The sequence below is a fragment of the Pristiophorus japonicus genome, chromosome 8 (genome assembly GCF_044704955.1).
Source record: "Pristiophorus japonicus isolate sPriJap1 chromosome 8, sPriJap1.hap1, whole genome shotgun sequence".
Classification (NCBI taxonomy): Eukaryota; Metazoa; Chordata; class Chondrichthyes; family Pristiophoridae; genus Pristiophorus; species Pristiophorus japonicus.
Genome location: NC_091984.1, coordinates 191,555,380 through 191,571,571, shown reverse-complemented (window position 1 = coordinate 191,571,571; position 16,192 = coordinate 191,555,380). Strand labels below are relative to the sequence as shown.

General features: G+C 43.5%; 1 protein-coding gene across 1 annotated transcript in view; it reads left to right on the top strand.

Annotated features, from left to right (window-relative positions):
• Positions 1 to 16,192, top strand: part of ksr2 (kinase suppressor of ras 2) — a 587,663-nt gene that overhangs the window by 404,175 nt on the left and 167,296 nt on the right. The window lies entirely within an intron of this gene.

Sequence of the window (16,192 nt, the reverse complement as noted above, 5' to 3'; positions counted from 1 at the left end):
TCTGTCTCAAAAGAGATGGCCGCAGGTTGTTCACCCCCCCACAAAAAAAATCTCTTGTTCTTCCTCCTCCTCCTCCTCCTCCTCCTGCTCTCGCACAGCCGCAGCAGGAGTCTGCACTGGCTCCTCCTCTGGCTCTTCCTCCTGGGAGTGTCCCGATTGGTCAGTGGACGTGTCCGTTGACTCCATCAGTACTTGTTGACCTTTGAAAGACAAATGGAAGTTATAAACAACGTTTAACAATGCAAATCAATTCATCTCAATTAAGAACTCAAAACATTACCATTAGCCCATATGCACAAGTGGTCACCAGGCCTAACATGACCTCATTTGAAGATCAATAGTACATCTCAATAGTATAACTCAATTATATATCAAATTAAAGTATCATTGCATAGGATTACCCGCGTAACAAATACTTACTATTGATTCACACATTGCACAATGCACAGTTCTCATTACTCACGTGACTCTAGGGTGGGTTCGACCACACCACCGGTTGTGACCGAATGGCTTTCTGGCCCCACCAAGGCCACTGCAAGCTCCTCGTAGGCATTGTGTGACTGCAGCATGGCACAGCCCCCGCCTGTCCTGCATTGCTCCCGCTGGTTGATGGAAATCTTCTTCTGTAATAGATAAGGTAACATTGCACGGCATAAGCAGATGGATTTGGCAATAAACATTTAGGACTGACAGATTTATAAGTTCAATTTCAACTTTGCAATACATTGCATAGGAAGATATTTCATACTGTAACATTCAAATTTATGTTGCGGTGGATAAATGTAATCAAAATTTAATCCTAATTTAGTTACTTAGTCATGGTTAAAGATTACGATATAACATTGCAGATTATAATTAGATTTTCCATACATTAACTAATAAATATGGATGATTTCAAATTTAAATTTCAACTTACTCTTGCAGCCAGTAGACTGTTCCATCTTTTCCGGCACTAGTCCGGTGTCGGGGCTTCATTAGATACCGACGTGACCACGTCGGCAATCTCTGCCCAAATCCTCTGATATGCACGGGGTGGAGGTTTCCCATGCCCACCCCGTGTCAGATCCTCCCACCTCGCGCTTACACTATTCACTAGGGCCTCACTTGCTTCCTCGCTGAAGGGTTTGGCCCTTCTCTTTCCTGCAGCTCTCTCCAGTCTTTAAAGTTATCTGTTTTTTCAGTAGCTCAAGATAACCTGCTTCCTTTCCTCTCTCTCTCTCTCTCTCTCCCAGACCCACACAGAGCTTCTGAGCATGCGTGAAGACCCTTGACCTCTCAAAACGCGGGAAGGAGCATCAACCTGAAAAAAAAAATCAACCTGCATATGCGCAGTAATGCATTGCTAGGGAAGCTTTTTTTTTCTTTCACTTCCGTTTTCTTTGGGCGATCGTGAGATCGCTGAGAAATCACATCGCCCATTTGACATTGCTGGGCTAAGGCCGAGTGGAAAATCGCAAAAAAAAAATGGGCCTTGAGCCGATGATCAGCACGGGCGATCCGTCCCGCATCGCTGGAACAAGGCCCGTTTTTTTCAGCCTTAGCCACCAAGTGGAAAGTCTAGCCCATAGTCATTGGGCCTAGAAGGCGATCCTCAAAGCCGGTTTTCCTGAGTGCAACCGACGTTGGTGGTTGGGCTACTGTCTCAAGGAAATCAAATCATTCCTGGAGAGAGAGAGAGAGAGAGGGTGCCTCAAAAAAGTGTTAGTCCCCTTATTTGCATATAAAGCTGTTTCAGCCCTGGATAAAGGACGCATTTTATTTGTCCATACCCAATATGGCAGGCAGTGCACTTCTGTGCGCACATTCTGTCCACCATAATGGGGCCATAACAGTCAGACTACACTGACCTATTTCTAGACCCAGGTTTTGTGGTTGGTTCACAAATAACTCATTAAACAGACAATTTACATGCAGATGTCTGGTTTGAGAAAACTGGAATACACAGGTAGAAGAAGAAAATGTCTCTGTACATGTGCATTGATCTTTCCAGTGTTGCTCCTTGAGTTTCCCATTATTACAATGGTGAATATATTGAATCTGCTGGAGTCCATGATCATCCATTTTATTGTTGATATATTTTAATGTGATCTTTTAGAGGTAGGCAATGTTTGATATTTAGCTTGAATTGAGTATGTCTGATCCCTGACAACCCAGAAAGAGGAAATACATTAAAGGGTATATCATCGTGCATTTGACTCCTGTCACATGAGTGGCATGTGTCTGATCACCAGTAGTTCATTGAGGGTTATGTCCATGTTCATTAGAAATCCAGTTTCAAAGTTTCATCTTGATATGTCCTTACGATACAGTATAAATGCATACGAGGCCCATACTTGCGAGAAGGTGACTCTGTGACCAGTCACCTTTATTACCAAGACCTCAAGTGATGAAGGTGGGTGGAGCTTCCCCTTTTATACCTGAAAATCCAGGTTAGGAGTGTCTCCCACAAGTTCAACCCCTTGTGGTCAATGTTCTCAAGGTGTACAACTTAGGTCAGCTTAAACATGGGTTACAATGATAGTTGAATACATGACATCACGTCCCCCGCAAAGTCTTATTGGGATCACAGGTTAAGTCTCTGGTGGTTTACGCTCCTTTGTAGAGCGCCTGAGTTGGGGCTCCGGTTGTTGGGCGCTGGCCTGAGTGTCTGCTGTTTGCGGTGCCTTAGGCCTGTCCGGACTGCGCACAGTGACTAGGCTCTCCTCCACTTGGTTCCGGTGTTCGGTCACCTGTGGTGGAGTAAACTCTACGTCGTGTTCTTCCTCTGCTTCTTCTATGGCGTTGTTGAACGTCCTTTTAGTTTGATCCACGTGTTTGCGGCAGATTTGTCCATTGGTAAGTTTAGCTACCAAAACCCTATTCCTCTCTTTGACAAACACAGTGCCTTCAAGCCATTTGGGCCCTGCAGCGTAATTAAGGACAAAAACAGGGTCATTGACATCAATACATCGCGCCCTCGCATTTCTGTCATGGTAGTCACATTGTGACTGACGCCTGCTCTCAACAATTTCTTTCATAGTGGGGTGTATAAGGGATAACCTGGTTTTTAACGTCCTTTTCATTAGCAGCTCTGCGGGTGGAGCCTCTGTGAGCGAGTGTGTTGGGATCTATTGGCCAACAGGAGGCGTGATAAACGGCTTTGTAGGGAATCCCCTTGGATTCTGAGCATCCTCTGTTTGATTATCTGCACTGCTCGTTCTGACTGGCCGTTTGAGGCCGGCTTGAATGGTGCCATTCTGACATGGTTGATTCCATTGCCTGCCATGAAGTCCTGGAATTTAGTGCTTCTGAGGCATGGGTCATTGTCGCTGACCAAGACATCCGGTAGACCATGGGCGGAGAACATTTCCCGTAGACTTTCTACCGTGGCAGAGGATGTGCTTGAATTTAAAATGGCACATTCAATCCATTTGGAGTAGGCATCTACTACAACCAAAAACATTTTTCCCATGAAAGGACCAGCGTTGTCCACATGGATGCATGACCATGGCTTGGCGGGCCAGGACCAGGGGCTAAGGGGGGCTTCCCTGGGTGCGTTGCCCAGCTGAGCACACGCGTTGCACCGGCGAACACAAAGTTCCATGTCTGCAACTATCCCTGGCTACCAAACGTGTGACCTGGCAATTGCCTTCATCATGACAATGCCCGGATGCCCATTGTGAAGTTCTCTGATAAACACCTCTCTGCCCATCTGGGGCATGACTACTCGGTTTCCCCACAGTAGGCAATCGGCCTGAATTGAGAGTTCATCCTTGCGCCTATGAAACAGTTTAAATTCCTCAGGGCATGCCCCATACGTGGCTGCCCAGTCCCCATTCAGGACACATTTCTTAACTAAAGACAGTAGCGGGTCTTTATTTGTCCAGACTTTAATCTGATGGGCTGTCACAGGTGAGCCTTCGCTTTCAACAGCTTCAACAGCCATGACCATCTCAGCATCATGCTCAGTTGTCCCCTCAGTGGTGGCTAACGGGAGACTGCTGAGTGCATCGGCGCAATTTTCAGTGCCCGGTCTGTGCCGAATTGTATAGTCATAGGCGGCTAACGTAAGTGCCCACCTCTGTATGCAGGCCAATGCATGCACATTTATGGCCTTGTTGTCGGCCAAAAGGGACATTAGAGGTTTGTGATATGTCTCCAGCTCAAACTTCCTGCCAAACAGGTACTGGTGCATTTTTTTTACTGCATATACACATGCTAGCACTTCCTTTTCTACCATCCCGTATCCCTTTTCTGCCTGGGACAGACTCCTGGAGGCATAAGCTACCGGCTGTAACTGACCATTGGCATTCACATGCTGCAACACACACCCGACCCCATAGGATGACGCATCGCATGTTAAAACAAGTTTCTTATACGGGTCATATAACGTTAACAGTTTGTTGGAGCATAACAAATTGCATGCTCTATCAAAAGCCCTTTCCTGGCTGTCCCCCCAGACCCAATCGCGACCTTTGCGTAGGAGCACATGTAACGGCTCTAACAGCGTGCTCAATTTAGGAAGAAAGTTACCAAAATAGTTCAAGAGCCCCAGGAACGAACGCAGCTCCGTCGTGTTACAGGGTCTGGGTGTTCTCCGGTTCGCTTCCGTTTTGGACGCAGTAGGTCTGATCCCGTCTGATGCTACCCTCCTCCCCAGGAATGCTACCTCTGGAGCTAAGAAGACGCACTTCGTCTTTTTCAGTTGCAGCCCTACCCGGTCCAGTCTGCATAGCACCTCCTCCAGGTTGTGGAGGTGTTCTTCAGTATCGCGACCCGTGATGAGGATGTCGTCTTGAAAAACCACCGTCCTTGGAGGCTTTCCATATTTCGCTGAAAGATTGCGGCAGCCGAATGAATCCCGAACGGACATCTGTTATACTCAAACAATCCCTTGTGTATCGTGATGGTGGTCAGCTTCATCGACTCACTCGCCAGCTCCTGGGTCATGTAAGCTGAGGTCAGATCCAATTTTGAAAAAAGTTTGCCACCGGATAGCGTCGCAAAGATGTCCTCCGCTCTCGGTAGCGGGTACTGGTCTTGGAGTGGCACCCAATTGATGGTGGCCTTGTAATCGCCACATATCCTGACCGACCCATCCGCGTTGAGCACCGGCATGATCGGGCTCGCCCAGTCACTGGCGAGATGATGCCTTCCCTCAGCAGGCGGTCCAATTCGCATTCTATCTTTTCCCGCATCAAGTACGGCACCGCTCTGGCCTTGTGGTGTACTGGCCTGGCGTCCAGGTTTATGTGAATCACTACCTTGGCCCTCATGAAAGTGCCGATGCCGTGTTGAAATAATGAGTCAAATTTGTCCAGGACCTGTGAGCATGATACTCGCTCCACAGAAGAAATTGCATTGACATCGCTCCATTTCCAGTTCATGACAGCAAGCCAACTCCTCCCCAGTAGTGCAGGACCGTCCCCCGGGACAATCCAGAGTGGCATCCTGTTCTCCGAATCTTTGTGAGTCACGACTACCGTGGCGCTGCCTAGCACTGGAAGGATCTCCTTTGTACATGTCCATAGCTGTGTGTCAATCGGCAATAATTTTGGCCTCTTGGTCTTGGAAACCCACAACCTTTCGAATTGTTTGATACTCATTAGGGACTGGCTGGCCCCCGTGTCTAGCTCCATTAATACTGGGATGCCATTCATCATTATCGGTGGCGTCCTGGTATATAAACTGTATATGTGCTCCACATGAACTCGCTGAACTTCAGCTTCCAGCGATTTCCCCCAGTATTCATTTGGCCTCGTAGGGCTTACATCGGGCCCGTCCTCCTCGTACATCAACCTGGCTGCAGGCTTCCTGCACATACGCGCCAAGTGACTGCTAACGTTGCAGTTTCTGCAGGTATATTGCTGATACCTGCAAGCTCTGGCTGTGTGTTGCCTCCAAACCTCCAGCATGAGCTGGAGGCTCCGTTGTTGGAAACAAAAGGTCCATTACCAGTCGATCGTCTCTGATTGACTCTGTAACTGTCCTTAAGCGACCATTAACAGGTGTTGATGGTCCCATTACTGGCCGCATTGTCCATTGCGATGGCATGAATCGCCATTCAGCTAGCCATTGCCTCTGTTGAAATCCCCCTTTGGGTTCATCGCCATGCTGGGGCATGTCCGATTGCCTTGTCTGCTTAGAGAACTGTGTGCCGTATTAACAATGTTGACTCCCTGGCTGTTTGCCGCATTTGAGCCAAGATTTTTGTCATACATCATTCTGGTCTCTTCCTCCCCTGAGATAAATGTCTGGGCTATCAGAGCCACCGCTTTCAAGGTCAAGTCTTTGGTCTCAATCAGTTTCCTGAAAACCCCAACGTGCCCGATGCCCTCAAAAAAAAGTATCTCAGCATCTCCGCTCTGCATGCATCTGGGAACTTACATAGGCTCGCCAGTCACCGGCGATCTGCCACGAAGTCTGGAACGGTTTGCCCTTCTCGCCGCCGGTGCGTGTAAAACCGGTGTCTCGCCATGTACATGCTGCTCGCCGGTTTAAGGTGTTCCCCGATCAACTTACTGAGCTTTTTGAACGTCTTGTCCGCCGGCTTCTCTGGCGCTAGAAGGTCCTTCATCAGGGAGTATGTTCTGGGTCCACAAACCGTTAGGAGATGAGCCTTGCGTTTGTCGGCCGAATCCTGTCCCAACCATTCCTTAGTGACAAAACTTTGCTGTAGTCTCTCAATAAAGTCGTCCCAATCATCACCAACACAGTACCTCTCTTCTGTGCTGCTAGTGGCCATGCTCGCGTGGTTTAAATCCCAGTTTCTCGTCGCCAATGATATGTCCTTACTATACAGTATAAATGCGCACGAGGCCCATACTTGAGAGAAGGTCACTCTGTGACCAGTCACCTTTATTACCAAGACCTCAATTGATGAAGGTGGGTGGAGCTTCTCCTTTTATATCTGAAAGTCCAGGTTAGGAGTGTCTGCCACAAGTTCACCCCCTTGTGGTCAATGTTCTTAAGGTGTACAACTTAGGTCAGCTTATACATGGGTTACAATGATAATTGAATACATGACACATCTGATCTCTGATGGTCGATTGAAGCTCTCCATAGACGTCTGTTCTTGATGGTCTAATTCAGCTTAGACTTCTCAGTAAGGGTCCAAAGTTCAAATAAATGTTAATGCTCTCTCCCGGTAATAGTCTCCTAGCCTGTCTGTGATTTGGTGTCCTCTTCTGCAGTAACTCATTGTGCAGAAGCTCTCCTTATAGCTTGCTTTCTTCTGACTGCAGTACTTTCCTTCACAACTCTATGTAAAATGTAATTTTACTTTGGTCAAGCTTCGAAGCTAACAGAGTCTGCTTATAACAAAACATGTTTGCCTTGTTTTTTCACTCATTACTTTAAGTCATCAGCCGCTGATCTATTTCCTTTGGCACTTCATTCATTCCACTGATTGAACATTTTTTGATCTGTATGCATAATAGCTTCAAGGTCATGCCGTTAGGCTCCGAAAGCAGCTGATATATCTTTGGTGTCCAGGTACATGTCCACAGTTGGACTTTCCAGTTACATCAGTGGATGAATTAAGGTTTGGCTGAAGAAGCTGTAATCAGTATGGAAAAGTAAAATAGGTTCTTTCTAGGAGATTTTGATTCAAAAAAATTAAAAACCTCCTATTTCAAACTGGTCAATTCCTTCAAAGTCCTCTCTTCGATTAGAAATCATTGGTGCCGAACTTGGTGAATGCCAAGTCCTGCCCAAAAGGCCACTGATGGCCGCCGAGAGACTGGGCGGCACTTTGGGTGGGAAATTGATGAAAAATAATTTAAAAGTTGGACCAGCAGCAAACGAGCGACGTACGCAGTCAAAGTGGGTGGGAGCTCCCAATCTCGGCGGCAAAGACTCTTGCCACCGAAGTGCCGCCGAGGATGGAGTCGGGCCCACGGAGGGTCAAAGATGTTCAAATAAAAATGATTGGAAAAAAAAAATTACCCGGAAGACCTTCAGGGGAACCCATTAAGATAAGTCGCTGTGAAAAAAATTTTATTAAAAAAGGTCACTAACCTTTTTTTCATTTTTTTTAAACTTATCTTGGGAGTTAGACGAGCCTCCTTGCGGCAGTTCTTCCCCCTGCTGCCGCCAACTGCCACCCGCAGCAATCTGGCATCTCGGCGGGCGGGAGGTCACTTGCACCACTTAGTCATCCGCTGACGTCAGCGGGTGCTTCCCGGTGGTTCTCTCCTCCCGCCCGCTCCAGCCCAAGTGCACTGGATGCAACCCGTGGAGGAATGTTGGTGGATCTCAGCCATCAATTTCGATTGCCATCCAATTGGGATAATGTCCACCAATTCAGCAATTTATTTTTAAGTAAGTGTCACTTTTGAAAGAAAATATGTGACAAAAGCTTGCTCTGTTCAGAATTGCGTTTTAATGTTTTGTGCATTTGGCAGTTGGTATCCATTGTAGTTTTCCCTAGTCACCTACAAGAAGCTGCTGTTACTATAACTACAAAACTAATGTCTGCTATTAGATAGGAAACAAATAGTTTCTATGTTAACCGGAATAGGACATCAGCAACATCAGAGACTGTACAAAAGTGACATTAATTTGACAGCAGATTGTTTATCTGCACAAAAACAACTTGAAATTATTGTAATTTTCAATTTGATCCTTTGGGATAGGGTAGTCAACTTGTAAGTACAGCCAATATCCATCTTAGAATTTTAGAATTTTGCTTTTCTTCTAAATCAGGTATACTCACTAACATTCGGTTGAGGGCAATCACAAGCAGTGACTTGCTTGAAGGCCACAGCCACACAAGCCCACCGCAAGGTAACTCCATTTTTAACAGTAGCATATTTACATACCTAGAAGTAAATATTTTACCGCCCATTTTTCTGTTGTAACATTGAGATTCTTGATCCCGTAATTTGAAGTATTGTTTAATCTGAAGATTTTAAGTGTTGTTTATTTGAAGACTGTGATAGCCTGATATGCTGCAAACTCTGTTCATTATACCAATCATAATGGGAAAACTCAGTGACAATGAAACTGGAAATGTATAATTGACTCACATATATATGCCCTTGCACTGTAAGAGTAAAGGAGCAAAGGAGTGGAATGTATCCTTGGTGCTGTATTTGAGTGTACCCTAATTAATAATACTGCATCACTGTGTAAAAGTTGTAAGTAGAATTTAATGAAAGTGAGAAACCTCATGATCGGAAGCATGTTGAGGAAAAAAAATTAACAAAATTTAAAAAAAGAAACGTAATGTGTTGATGAGATTTTATATCAGACGTTGCTTTTGTATCTTGCTCTGGTTGAGTACATATTGGCAGATTTTATGAATTTATGCTTCTGCAAGGATCTTTGTATTGGGAATTTAATGAATGGAAAATTCTGCAGAAATGGCTGACTGCTGCACCAGAATTCTTGGTGTGCATTCCTGGCAAGTGACGTTTAGGGCTGGGAAGGTGAATTCATAAAATCTACACTATGTGCATCTACATTATCCTTGTGTTAGAGTATGTTTGTGGTGTGTATAACTGTGCTTCTATGGCATTTGTTCCCCTTGAAAAGTGACTTTTAGTGAGAATGGGATGCATTTTCCCCCCTTTTCAATCTAATAACTTTATGGCCTGGCGTTTCCACTAGCTTGCACTGGTTTTTTCAGGGCAATTCGCCCGAAATCGGCCAAACCCATAAAAAGATCGAGGAATTTTAAACGCAAATTACGTTCAGCGCAAATCGAGTTTCCACAATCTTGCACGCTAATTTTAAAAACTTTGTGCTAGAAGCTGGCCATGCTCACAAAACTGGCCATGCACCCAGATCGAATTAATTACCAATGCGATTTTCCACTAGTGCGCTCGTTTGCTGGCCTTCGAGGAAGTTCTTAAAATTAAGCTGTTTTGTTTAGGCGCAAGGGCACTAATAGGCATCGTTAAAAAAAATAAACATTCTGTTTTTTAATTTACTAAGAAAGTGGCTACTGTACACTGTGTAACTTGTAAATAGTTCTCTATAGTTTTTAACGTAATTTTCAGTTATTTAAAATTGGGTTACTCAGGTGGTGGACTAGACACTCTGATTAAAAATGCTTATTTTTTTGATAAATCCATTTTAATAAAGCTGCATGAGTTACCACGCTTTAATATATCAAGGAATATGTTTTAATGCATATGTTTTATTTGAAAAAATTAAGTTCTAAAACGTTGTCTGATTGCACTGGTTCATGGAAGATTTTACATTCAGCAATATGCAAATGAGTTTGAGCAGAAATTTGACCAAAAACAAACATTTCTCAAAACTAGTACAATTTGCGCCCGGATCGCTGATTGCACCCAAAGTGGAAACTCCAGGCCTATGTCACTTGACCAGTTATGGGACGGGATAGTTACACATGCTCGATATTCGTTGGCGCGCACAATAGAAAAGACTTCTCATTAGCTTTATTAACACAGCCATTAGTTAGCACAAAATATAGTGATAGCTTGAGAAGTGCTGAAAAGACATCTCACTGCTACACGGTGGGTTCTGTTCCAACTACATATCAGCTTCATTGAAAGCAATGAATTTCTGCACTTGTATTTCTATTTAGCTGCTATGATTCTGCAGTCCTCTACAGATGAGCATACAGAATTTTATTATTATAGCATTTCTGAACTTAATGAATCATTAGAAACTTCAGTGTTACAATGGAAAACTGAGCAGCAAGGATGCAGAGTTTTTTTTTTGGGGGGGAGGGTTGGGCAAAGGGCAACAGTAGGAAGTCGTGATCCATGTGGGAACCAATGGCATAGGAAGGATAAGGGTTGAGGTCCGGCAGTGACAGATTCAGAAACTAGGGAAGAAATTAAAAAATCTCTGGATTACTTCCAGTGCCACATGCCAGTGAGTATAGGAATAGTAGGATAAAACAGGTTAACATGTGACTTGAGAAATGGTGCAGGAGAGAGGGCTTCAGATTCTTGGGGCATTGGGCCCAGTTCTGGGCAGGAGGGACCTGTTCAAGATGGAGGGTTTGCACCTCTACAGAACTGGGCCAAAAGTCTTCATGGAGAGGTTAACTAGTGCTGTGAGGGAGATTTTAAACTGTTTTGGCACCAGGATGAAACATTTGAGAGGAGAAAGGTGCACAGAGAACTGGGAGAGATAAATAGCACTAGAGTAAAGAATAGTTCAGAAATAAGAGGGATCAGACAGGGAAAATGTGAGGCTGTCTAAGATGGGTTTGGAGTGCACGTGTGTAAATGCACATAGAGTGATAAATAAGGTTGGTGAGCTGCAAGCACAAGTCGCCACATGGGACTATGATGTAGTGGCAATAACAGAGACCTGGCTCAAAGAAGGGAAGATTGGGAACTTAATATTCCTGGCTACAAGGAATAGGGAAGGAAAAACAGGAGGGGCTGGCAGTATTGATCAAAGAAACTATAATAGCACTGGAAAGTGATGATGTAATTGAGAGGTCAAAAACAGAATCTGTTTGGTTAGAATTAAGGATCAGTAGAGGAGCTATTATGCTATTGGGTGTATATTATAGGCCACCAAATAGTGGGAAGGAGATAGAGGAGCAAATTTGCAGACAAATTACAGAAAGAAGATGAAAAGTGTAGTGATAACGGGGGGACTTCAATTATCCTAATATAGACTGGGATAGTTACGGCATCAAGGACAAAGAGGGGGAGGATTTCTTGAAATGTGTACCAGAGACCTTTCTTGATCAATGTATTTCCAGCATAACAAGGAAAGAAGCAGTGTTGGATCCAGTTCTAGGGACTGAACTGGGGCAAGTGGAGCATGTTTCAGTGGTGGAGCATTTGAGGAACCGCGATCATAGTATCAACAGGTTTAGAATAGTTAATATAAAGGACAAGGTACAATCAAGTGTAAAAATAATTATCTGGAGGAAGGCTAACTTTAGTGAGTTGAAAAGGGATCTGGCTCAGGTGGAATCAAAAACTGGTAGGCAAAACAGTAATTGAAGGCCTTCAAAGGGGGGATGATTCGGGTACAGAATAGACACATTCCTATGAATTGGAAAGGAAGGGTATCCAAAGTTAGAGTTTCCTGAATAACTAAAGATATAGAGGTTAAAATGAGACAGAAAAAGGAGGCTTGATAATACAGTAGAGAACCAAGCTGAATGTAGAAAGTACAGAGGATATCTAAACATGGAATAAGAGGGGCAAAGAAAGAGTATGAGAATAGATTAGAGGCTAATGTAAAAGGGAACTCAGAAGTTCTTTATAAACATATAAATAGTCAAAGGGTAGTCAAAGGAAGGGAGGGGCTGATGGGGACCAAACAAGAGATATTCTTGTGGAGCCAGAGGGCATGGCTGAGGTACTAAATGAGCACTTTGCATCTAGAGAAAAGGATGCTGCCAATGTAACAGTGAAGGAGGAAGTAGTAGCGATATAAAAATATATAAAGAGGAGGTTGGTTAAAAGATTGGCAGCCTTCAAAGTAGAAAGGTCACCTGGTCCGGATGGAATGCATCCTAGGTTACTAGACATAGACATAGACATAGAAAATAGGTGCAGGAGTAGGCCATTCGGCCCTTCGAGCCTGCACCACCATTCAATGAGTTCATGGCTGAACATGCAACTTCAGTACCCCATTCCTGCTTTCTCGCCATACCCCTTGATCCCCCTAGTAGTAAGGACTACATTTAACTCCTTTTTGAATATATTCAGTGAATTGGCCTCAACAACTTTCTGTGGTAGAGAATTCCACAGGTTCACCACTCTCTGGGTGAAGAAGTTTCTCCTCATCTCGATCCTAAATGGCTTACCCCTTATCCTTAGACTGTGAAGGGGTATGGCGAGAAAGCAGGAATGGGGTACTGAAGTTGCATGTTCAGCCATGAACTCATTGAATGGCGGTGCAGGCTCGAAGGGCCTATTTTCTATGTCTATGTCTATGTCTAGTAACCTAGGATGCATCCCATCCGGACCAGGTGACCTTTCTACTTTGAGGACTGCCAACCTTTTAACCAACCTCCTCTTTATATATTTTTATATCGCTACTACTTCCTCCTTCACTGTTACATTGGCAGCATCCTTTTCTCTGAGGGAAGTAAGAGTGGAAATTGCAAAGGCTCCAGCCACAATCTTCCAGTCCTCCTTAGATATGGGGTAGTGCCTGAGGACTGGAATATTGCAAATGTTACTCCTGTTCAAAAGAAGAGGAAAGGGATCAGCCCAGCAATTACAGACCAGTCAGCCTAATGTCAGTGCTTGGGAAACATTTAGAGACGATAATCGGGAAAAAATGTAACTGGCACTTTGAAAATTATGGGCTTATAAATGAAAGTCACTACAAATCGTATTTGACTAACTTGATTGAGTTCTTTGATGAAGTAACAGAGAGGTTTGTGAGGGTAGTGCAGTTGATGTTTGGTATATGGACTTTCAAAAGGCATTTGACAAAGTTTCACGTAATAGAATTGTAAGCGAAATTAAACCCCATGGACTAAAGGGACAGTGGCAGCATGGATACAAAATTGGTTAAGAGACATAAAGTAGAGAGTAGTGGTGAGCGGATATTTTTCCAACTAGAGGGAAGTATACAGTGATGTTCCCCAGGGATCGGTATTAGGACCATTGCTCTTATTGATACCAATTAATGACCTGGACTTAGGCATACATGACATAATTTCAAAGTTTGCAGATGACACAAAACTCAGAAATGTAGTACAGACTTCAGGAGTACATAGACAGACTGGTGAAATGGGAAGACACATAGTAGATGAAATTTAACGCAGAAAAGTATAGTGATATATTTTGGTAGGAGGAATGAGGAGAGGCAATATAAACTAAATGGTACAATTTCAAAGCAGGTGCAGGAACAGAGAGACCTGGGGGGTGTGTATACAAATCTTTGAAGGTGGCACGAAAAGTTGATAAATCTGTTAAAAAAGCATATGGGAATCTTTGGTTTTATTAATAGAGGCAAGAAAGGAAGTTATGCTAAACATTTATAAAACATTGGATAGGCCTTAGCTGGTGTATTGTGTTCAGTTCTAGGCACCACAGTTTAGGAATGATGCCAAGGTCTTAGAGAGGGTGCAGAAGAGATTTTCTAGAATGATACCAGGGATGAAGGACTTCAATTATGTGAGAGACTGGAGAAGCTGAGGTTGTTCTCCTTAGAGCAGAGAAAGTTTAGAGGAGATTTGATAGAAGTGTTCAACATCATGAAGGGTTTTGATAGAGTAATTAAGGAGAAACTGTTTCCAGTGGCAGAGGGGTTGATAACCAGAAGACATAGATTTAAGGTGATAGGCAAAAGAACCAGAGGCGACATGAGAATTTTTTTTTTACGCAGAGCTGTTGTGACCTGGAATGCAATGCCTGAAAGGGTGGTGGAAGCAGATTCAATAATAACTTTCAAAAGGGAATTAGATAAATACTTGAAACGAAAACATTTATAGGGGAAAGAGCAGGGGAGTGGGACTAATTGGGTAGTTCTTTCAGAGAGCCGCCACAAGCACGATGGCTGAATGACCTCCTATGCTATAAAATTCTATGATTCTAATGTAAGACATTCAACAAGCTGTAAATAATAAATATTCTGTATATTCACATACTGAGAAGTGCGAGTCAGTGACATTAAAAAGATATCAGGCCATTATAACTAGAAACAATAAAACACACTTTCAAATCTTGATCAAAATAGTTTATAATCTTGCGCTTACATGGATCTGAAAAGTATTTTAACTGTAGGTAAATATTTACTCAATAGAAAGTATGCTATTTTTAATTTCCCATCTTACATCTGAAATGAATTCTCTTATAACTTCCTTCAGCTAGGACAGCAGCATACTCCTTCAGCTAGGACAGAAGCCTTCTGCACTTCCACTGCTGTTCTATGACAGGCTAACAGTATTTATTTCATGATTAAGGGTCAACATCCCAAACATTAACCTCTGTTTTTATTACTATATGCTGACAGAGCAGCAGATTCTGTTTTTATTACCATTTTTTAGCATACACAGTTTTTTTTTAATCCCACACATTTCACTTCACTAGCGGAAACAGCTCCACTTCAGAACCTTACCGTGACGCAGAACAGTCAGTAGCCCTTGGTCATGGCTTTGATATTATCTGCTGAGGGGTCAGGATTGGGACAAGCATCCAGTTGAAGGAAGGAGAAGGATTTAATCAGGAGGGGCATTGGAATAATGGCAAGATCTTGGGACAGTGACACAGAGAACAAGGACCAGATAGACAATGACAGCAATGTAGGAAATGGAAAACATGGGATTGAACCTTGGGCTCTAAAAGAGGCCACAAGGACTGCAGATGGCCCACAGACTGTACAATGACTGTATTCTGTATTAAAATCATTTGATATCCTTCACAGATTATAAGCCACACGATTCAGTGGGGAAAATTACTACTAGTTCTTTCCTTTGAAGATATTTTCATCTTCCATTTTCTATACCCTTTATGCAAAAGCACTAATGCACCAGGCTAGAAAATAGATAACAAAGAGGTTTGGCATTACTTAATGGTATATACTTCAATGCAAGGAATCTAGTGAATAAAGCAGATGGGCTGAGGGCACAGATCAGCCATGATCTCTTGAATGGTGGAACAGGCTCGAGGGGCTAAATGGCCTACTCTTGTTCCTATGTTCCTAGAAATGAGGGGTATTTTGACTCCCGGGCCTCATTTAAATCCATTGGCCGACTTCCCACCCATTCAGATCCATGTAAGCAGAAGACAAATAGACTGATACAAACAGATAATCCAAATGGCCAAACCAGTCACAAACAAACAGAAAGACATTAGAGCTAACATACACATAACAGTCCAAAAACAGACAGAGAAAGAATTAATTCCATCATGGAACATAGCTCATCCATACTATGGCCCTAATATTCCAGTATTGCTAGGGACCACAGAAGTCAGAATTTAATTTTAACTTGTACAACGGGCACTTTAAAGTAGATAGGCTAGCAACAATTGTCTACAGATACTGCAGGCATTTGTGAGGAAGATTGGAGTGAGCTCAATGTTTCCAATGTGGCAATAATGCATTGTCAGTGAAATTCTATAGCAGCAGCCATTTACCACCCTTCCCCCACCCTGCGCTAGCAAGCTCCCAAGCACAGGTGGTAATACCACTGCTACTTTACAACAATATAATTGTCATATCGTTGTTTCATCTTTAAGTGGTGTGTCATCTGTTTCCCCTCCCGGGTGCTCGCAGCATTTGCACGGAGCTTATATTATCCGTTAAC